Source organism: Corythoichthys intestinalis, chromosome 7, assembly GCF_030265065.1.
Source record: "Corythoichthys intestinalis isolate RoL2023-P3 chromosome 7, ASM3026506v1, whole genome shotgun sequence".
NCBI lineage: Eukaryota > Metazoa > Chordata > Actinopteri > Syngnathiformes > Syngnathidae > Corythoichthys > Corythoichthys intestinalis.
This window is the reverse complement of record NC_080401.1, coordinates 17,215,694-17,224,563: the sequence shown is the minus strand read 5'-3', so window position 1 is coordinate 17,224,563 and position 8,870 is coordinate 17,215,694.

Sequence of the window (8,870 nt, the reverse complement as noted above, 5' to 3'; positions counted from 1 at the left end):
ATAGGGTGAATCGATCTGTGGACACAACAAAATATTAAAATAAATAATAAATTACATTAAAATAGTTAATTAATTTAAATTAGATAAATTATATATTAAATTATTCAATATTATTATTTTTATTATTATTATTATTATTATTATTCATAATTATTATTAAATTATATTTTAATTATTAGTTATTAAAAAGAATTCAGAGACTTATTGTACTTTAAAAGTGTTAAAATTACATATATTGCACATATTATTTGTTTTTTTAGTTTTAAACATATTGTATGGCTCTCACAGAATCCACCTTTAAAAAAAGGTGGTGTTCAAGGCTCTCTCAGCCAAAAAGGTTCCCAACCCCTGTTATAAATCAATACTAAGTACCATATTTTTTCAGTCGTGGGTGGAGGTTCCCCGATGTATTTTTTCTTTCAAAAGTGCCTGTAATCAATTTTATTTTGAGCCAAAAAGCCCAAAGTGGATCCCTGTGAGACTGGTTGACTGGCACTAACACAGGGCTGCTCGACACAAATCTTTTGGGGCATTTACATCTGCGATGGCATCGATAAACTTTTCCCACAGACACACCATTGACTAACTCCTGCATGTTGACCACATTTTCAAACTCAAGATAGCTCCTGCATGTTGTCCACATTTTCAGTTCGATTTTTACTTCTATCTTGGTCAGTCTTCATTTTTTTCCCATTTTGCATTGACTCAAACTATAAAGCCTGAATGCTTCAAGTCGGTCCGGCTGCGGCCCGGTGAACTCGCATATCCAACCAACCCCTGGGTCTTATCTCCCTAGAATTGACTGGAAATGTTGTTTTTTTCCTTGGCTTCTTAGAGAGAACATATTCATACTTAGAATTGACTAAACAGGTGTATATCACTGCATTTAAATATATAAATACAAACAAATACAAATACAATCAAATACAAACTCCATGAAGACAAGTAGCCATTCTGGTGTCACTGAGGTCTTTTTATACATGACTTTTCGCTTTCAAACACATTCATCGATGAATAGTCTCCATTGGAGAACTTTGTTGACGGTCTGTGGAGGAGGTTTGAATTGCTTAAGCAAGGCATACAGTTCGCTGATAGAGGCAGCTGCTTTGAGTGACACCATTAGAATCACTCCACATTACTGTCCTGGAAAAGAGCTCAGTGAAAAACACATGTGAATGTCTTGAGTCGACTTTCTTTTAAATTCATAAGGAAGGAAGTGATGTTGATTTGAACAAACCTGTACTGATTGCACCCTTCCACTCTGCTTTTTCTTCATCTCAGGAGTGCTCATGTCAAGTGAGACTTCTTAAAAGCTCTCATTGGTTCCTAATTTCCTTCATAGTGTTTATTGTTAAAAAAATAAAATGAAATGTAAAACACCTGAGATGTGTGCGGACACATGATGCTACGTGTGCGATGTTGTGAAGCTATTTAGGCAATATTGAGGATTGGAGTGAAATGTTTACTGTGTAATCTGTTTTGATACTTGGCGCACGTGAGGTCGGCCTTATGGTCTGCCTGATGGGAGGACTGTTTACTGGGCCACAGATGGCCACAATTCTCTCTCGTAAAATGGAAGCTCTTTATTATTCCAGTTGGAAAGTGAGCATACTGTGTGCTCTTTTCCTCCTGCTGTGACTAGGAATCTCTCGCATATTTTCTGGCCATTTGCACTTTGACGGGCTGCTTGGACGAACAGATTTCAAAGAAACTTTTGAGAGAGTCAATATAGATTGCTTGTTTTTGGATAAAGAGCAAATACATTAGCTATAGTAAATGCAATCTATTCAACCAGATTTTCCCATTGTAGTGCTTTTAGGGTTAGTTGAGGCCTATTCCAGCTCACATGACCTATATGAGTACACCCTGGAATGGTCACCAGCCAATTACATACATACAGTGGGGCAAATAAGTATTTAGTCAACCACTAATTGTGCAAGTTCTCCCACTTGAAAATATTAGAGAGGCCTGTAATTGTCAACATGGGTAAACCTCAACCATGAGAGACAAAATGTGGAAAAAAACCCCCAGAAAATCACATTGTTTGATTTTTTAAAAGAATTTATTTGCAAATCATGGTGGAAAATAATTATTTGCTCAATACCAAAAGTTCATCGCAATACTTTGTTATGTACCCTTTGTTGGCAATAACGGAGGCCAAACATTTTCTGTAACTCTTCACAAGCTTTTCACACACTGTTGCTGGTATTTTGGCCCATTCCTCCATGCATATCTCCTCTGAAGCAGGGATGTTTTGGGGTTGTCGTTGGGCAACACGGACTTAGAACTCCCTCCACAGATTTTCTATGGGGTTCTGAACACTGAAGATCTGAACACTGGCTTAGGCCACTCCAGGACCTTGAAATGCTTCTTACGAAGCCACTCCTTTGTTGCCCTGGCTGTGTGTTTGGGATCATTGTCATGCTGAAAGACCCAGCCACGTCTCTTCTTCAATGCCCTTGCTGATGAAAGGAGATTTTCACTCAAAATCTCTCGATACATGGCCCCATTCATTCTTTCCTTTACACAGATCAGCCGTCCTGGTCCCTTTGCAGAAAAACTGCCCCAAAGCATGATGTTTCCACCCCCATGCTTCACAGTGGGTATGGTGCAATTCAGTATTCTTTTTCCTCCAAACACGAGAACCTGTGTTTCTACCAAAAAGTTCTATTTTGGTTTCATCTGACCATAACACATTCTCCCAGTCCTCTTCTGGATCATCCAAATGCTCTCTAGCAAACCGCAGACAGGCCTGGACGTGTACTTTCTTCAGCAGGGGGACAAGTCTGGCAGTGCAGGATTTGAGTCCCAGGCGGCGCCTTGTGTTACTGATAGTAGCCTTTGTTACTCTGGTCCCAGCTTTCTGTAGGTCATTCACTAAGACCCCCCGTGTGGTTCTGGGATTTTTGCTCACCGTTCTAGTTATCATTTTGACGCCACGGGGTGAGGAGGGAGTTGAAAGTCCGTGTTGCCCAACGACAGCCCCAAAACATCACTGCTCTAGAGGAGATCTGTATGGAGGAATGGGCCAAAATACCAGCAACAGTGTGTGAAAAGCTTGTGAAGAGCTACAGAAAACGTTTGGCCTCCGTTATTGCCAACAAAGGATACATAACAGGTAGTAGTACAAGTATTGAGATGAACTTTTGCTATTGACCAAATTCTTATTTCCCACCGTGATTTGCATATAAATTCCTTAAAAATCAAACAATGTGATTTTCTGGTTTTTCTTTCCACATTCTGTCTCTCATGGTTGAGATTTACCCATGTTGACAATTACAGGCCTCTCTAATATTTTCAAGTGGGAGAACTTGCACAATTAGTGGTTGACTAAATACTTATTTGCCCCACTGTATATTGGGGTGGGACTTAATGTGTTAATTATTATTACAAGTTAAAAAAAACACACACACACACACACACACACATTTTAATCACAAGTTGTACTCAAATCAGAGAACCATTAAACTAAAACAAATAATTGACTACGCACAATTTTCTGGAACATCGGTTTAAACTGACATACACATCAGTTTAGCTGACAGTTACTGAAATCCGATTAAATTTGATTTTATAAAGGATACCTTGATTTAAAAAAAAAATGTGGGTTTGTCCAAATATACAGTGCCTTGCAAAAGTATTCGGCCCCCTTGAATCTTGCAACCTTTCGCCACATTTCAGGCTTCAAACATGACAAGATATGAAATTTAATTTTTTTGTCAAGAATCAACAACAAGTGGGACACAATCGTGAAGTGGAACAACATTTATTGGATAATTTAAACTTTTTTAACAAATAAAAAACTGAAAAGTGGGGCGTGCAATATTATTCGGCCCCTTTACTTTCAGTGCAGCAAACTCACTCCAGAAGTTCAGTGAGGATCTCTGAATGATCCAATGTTGTCCTAAATGACCGATGATGATAACTAGAATCCACCTGTGTGTAATCAAGTCTCCGTATAAATGCACCTGCTCTGTGATAGTCTCAGGGTTCTGTTTAAAGTGCAGAGAGCATTATGAAAACCAAGGAACACACCAGGCAGGTCCGAGATACTGTTGTGGAGAAGTTTAAAGCCGGATTTGGATACAAAAAGATTTCCCAAGTTTTAAACATCTCAAGGAGCACTGTGCAAGCCATCATATTGAAATGGAAGGAGCATCAGACCACTGCAAATCTACCAAGACCCGGCCGTCCTTCCAAACTTTCTTCTCAAACAAGGAGAAAACTGATCAGAGATGCAGCCAAGAGGCCCATGATCACTCTGGATGAACTGCAGAGACCTACAGCTGAGGTGGGAGAGTCTGTCCATAGGAAAACAATCAGTCGTACACTGCACAAATCTGGCCTTTATGGAAGAGTGGCAAGAAGAAAGCCATTTCTCAAAGATATCCATAAAAAGCCTCGTTTAAAGTTTGCCACAAGCCACCTGGGAGACACACCAAACATGTGGAAGAAGGTGCTCTGGTCAGATGAAACCAAAATTGAACTTTTTGGCCACAATGCAAAACGATATGTTTGGCGTAAAAGCAACACAGCTCATCACCCTGAACACACCATCCCCACTGTCAAACATGGTGGTGGCAGCATCATGGTTTGGGCCTGCTTTTCTTCAGCAGGGACAGGGAAGATGGTTAAAATTGACGGGAAGATGGATGCAGCCAAATACAGGAACATTCTGGAAGAAAACCTGTTGGTATCTGCACAAGACCTGAGACTGGGACGGAGATTTATCTTCCAACAGGACAATGATCCAAAACATAAAGCCAAATCTACAATGGAATGGTTCAGAAATAAACATATCCAGGTGTTAGAATGGCCAAGTCTAAGTCCAGACCTGAATCCAATCGAGAATCTGTGGAAAGAGCTGAAGACTGTTGTTCACAAACACTCTCCATCCAACCTCACTGAGCTCGAGCTGTTTTGCAAGGAAGAATGGGCAAGAATGTCAGTCTCTCGATGTGCAAAACTGATAGAAACATACCTCAAGCGACTTGCAGCTGTAATTGGAGCAAAAGGTGGCGCTACAAAGTATTAACGCAAGGGGGCTGAATAATATTGCACGCCCCACTTTTCAGTTTTTATTTGTTAAAAAAGTTTAAATTATCCAATAAATTTTGTTCCACTTCACGATTGTGTCCCACTTGTTGTTGATTCTTGACAAAAAATTAAAATGTTATATCTTTATGTTTGAAGCCTGAAATGTGGCGAAAGGTTGCAAGGTTCAAGGGGGCCGAATACTTTTGCAAGGCACTGTATATTTAATGTTGCAGTCCTTACAGAATTCATCCATGAAACTATTAGCTGACTCATTGAAAAGGTGGGTAAAAAATATTATGTCTTCATATGAAATCAGTTCCGTGGTAAGCAAAGGGTCCAAAATTATTTTTGTTAGGTTTGGTTTGTTAAGATGTACTTACACTTCATGCTATTTTTTTCCTTCTCTGCCCAAAGGTGAAACCTACCTAACCTTGATTATTCTCAAACTTGCAGGATATGTTTGCAATATGAAACGGAAAAGTTGATTACATTTTGGGGTCATGAAGTCAAAAGTCACAGGGGTCAGAGAAGAAATGTTACAATAGATAAGGAATTTATAATGTAGATAATACTAACTCAGGAACAAAAATGAGATTATCATCAAACTTTTTTTTTTTCAACAATTCAAGTGTTGGACTGTTCTAAAAAATGTCCTAAAATAGCACTGTAACTTTATATCTTTTAGGTTTTTACCTTAGTAATTTATTTTTCTCTTGATTTGTAATTAAATGCAATTAATAGAAATTTTACAGAATATAGTATTTGAGTCATACATCCACAAAAAATGCTACACAATAAAATACAATGATCAAAATGATTTAATTGCAAAACATTTGTCCCATGTCCCACTCCAAATATTATATACCATCATGTTTGGACCATGATCATAAGCTGCCCCCACAAAATTTGACTACATTATTTGTTCACATATAAGCTTACTATAAGCTGCAGTGATAGTCACAGCAAAAGACAAGCAGCTCGTTAGCCATTAAAAAGACATTAAAAAGCCACATATAAGCCACACGTCTTGCAGAACGGCCTATTTGACAACTGTAAATAAAAAAATATACTGCATATATTATGGCAAAAACCAATAAGCAAGTAAAAGAAAAACGAGTTGCTATCATAACCTTAAGGAATGAAGGTCAGTCAGTTCGGAAAATTGCAAATACTTTCAATGTGTCCCCTTGTAGAGTCGCAAAACAGCAGGATGTAATTTGAAAAGACATACTGTAACATGTTAACAGATTTGTGCTTAATGTTTTTTTTTTTTTTACATTTCTATACAGCTACATTTCAAGCTAAGTAAATTACAATAACATAACGATTTTTTACTAACTTCACGCTGATCGGGCTGTCTGGCCAAGCCACTGACATTGGTGAAACATCCACAAGTGAGAGGATGTATTAAGAGGTGCGCCACACCTACAACAAAACTCTCCATACGTATTTGAGACTCTTCCGGAGCTGGACTGAAATAAAAATCACATTCACTCAAGAAGCTCGGTATTCACAACACACAAAGTGCACCGTTCTTGACACGAGCTAAAAACTATTGACTTTGTTTGAGTATTTATGACTTTCGTTTCACTTTTTTTGTGCAAATCTGTAATTGTTTATGTACATATTACTCAGTTTACGCATTTTTATTGTGACTTTGGATATGCATTTGTGCTTCTCCCGCAGCAGGACTGTAGCAAACAGAAATGAGTTAAATCATATCCAATCCACAGACCCTGTGAATACAGCTCACACAAAGTACAAATTTGTGACTTTACTTACGCATTTGTGACTCGAGTTACATACTGTATTTGCAACTCGCGTTACACATTCGTGACTTGATTAACATACTGTATCTGAGTGTCTGGTTACACATTTGTGGATCTGCCTACATATTATGTAATCTTGGTACGCATTTGCAGATAGTTTTGCTACATTAATGCCCTCAAACATAGTGTGGTTTTTGTGGTAGTGGGAGCACTTAGGGCCCCCAAACTGGTAGAGTGGCTCTAGCAGATTGCAGCAACAAAATCTGATGCCTCAAGAAGAGAGTCCAGAAGAGTGCAATCACAGGAACTGTTAAGATACTACGCAGAACCCTCAAACTCCAGTCTGCAGAACATATATGTCAAGTGTGGGCGGGGGGCGCATAGAGGACCCAAATGCAGGGTAAAAAGCAAAAAAGCAAAGCCAAGGTAGAGTGCCGGGGAACTCAAAAATACTTTAATAATCAAAGACTGAAAATCAAAGTACAAACAAAAGCAGCAGGGGTCAAACATAAAACCAGGAATCAAAAACTTACTTGAGCAATAAACAACACAAGGGCTTGGACACTGATATCGACAAGACGCTCGGATTGACAATGACCCAACAAGAACTAGACATCACTTGGGAAACTTGCACATGGGGTAACGAGACACAGATGGTTGATACAAGAGGCAGCGGATTGTTCAAGACACAAAAAGCAGGCCGACACAGGTGAAATCCATGGAACACATTAGGGCACAAACCTAACAACTTAATTTAAGGCATGACAATACAGTATACACGTATATGACCAACAGAAAAGCCAATTCTATTCCTTGAGCTAAACTGGCAGATTTCTCTTTTCTTTTCTTTTTTTTTTTTTTCTTTTTTTTTCTTTTTTTAATGAAAGGTAGCTTCTCCGCTTTATCACTTTGACATATGTTCCTTTCGCTCATCCAAAACGTGAGCTGCAGCACTTAATTTCACTGGTTAGGCGGCTTCTTTATTTGCCACATCCAAATAGGTTGATGATTGTCTTGATGATTAAGAGGAGTGGCCACGAAATCATATGTTTAAGGGGGGGGGGGGGGGGGCATAACCCTCCCTGGTGGCCAAAAATACCATTACATGTAATTGACTTTCCTATAAATGTATTTAAAATTAAGACTTTTGCGGTAAACTGCTGTCTATAAAAGTTGTAAAGCAATAAAGCATCAACAAAAAATCTTTTTATAATGGGTCAAAATTATTTTTCAAACAGATCACGTGACTAGAACCTTAGAGATGGTCATTTGCTTTGCTTAGTCAAAACCACCTGAAGACAGAAGCTGCAAGATACAGTGCCTTGCAAAAGTATTCGGCCCCCTTGAATCTTGCAACCTTTCGCCACATTTCAGGCTTCAAACATAAAGATATGAAATTTAATTTTTTTGTCAAGAATCAACAACAAGTGGGACACAATGGTGAAGTGGAACAACATTCATTGGATAATTTAAACTTTTTTAACAAATAAAAAACTGAAAAGTGGGGCATGCAATATTATTCGGCCCCTTTACTTTCAGTGCAGCAAACTCACTCCAGAAGTTCAGTGAGGATCTCTGAATGATCCAGTGTTGTCCTAAATGACCGATGATGATAAATAGAATCCACCTGTGTGTAATCAAGTCTCCGTATAAATGCACCTGCTCTGTGATAGTCTCAGGGTTCTGTTTAAAGTGCAGAGAGCATTATGAAAACCAAGGAACACACCAGGCAGGTCCGAGATACTGTTGTGGAGAAGTTTAAAGCCGGATTTGGATACAAAAAGATTTCCCAAGCTTTAAACATCTCAAGGAGCACTGTGCAAGCCATCATATTGAAATAGAAGGAGCATCAGACCACTGCAAATCTACCAAGACCTGGCCGTCCTTCCAAACTTTCTTCTCAAACAAGGAGAAAACTAATCAGATGCAGCCAAGAGGCCCATGATCACTCTGGATGAACTGCAGAGATCTACAGCTGAGGTGGGAGAGTCTGTCCATAGGACAACAATCAGTCGTACACTGCACAAATCTGGCCTTTATGGAAGAGTGGCAAGAAGAAAGCCA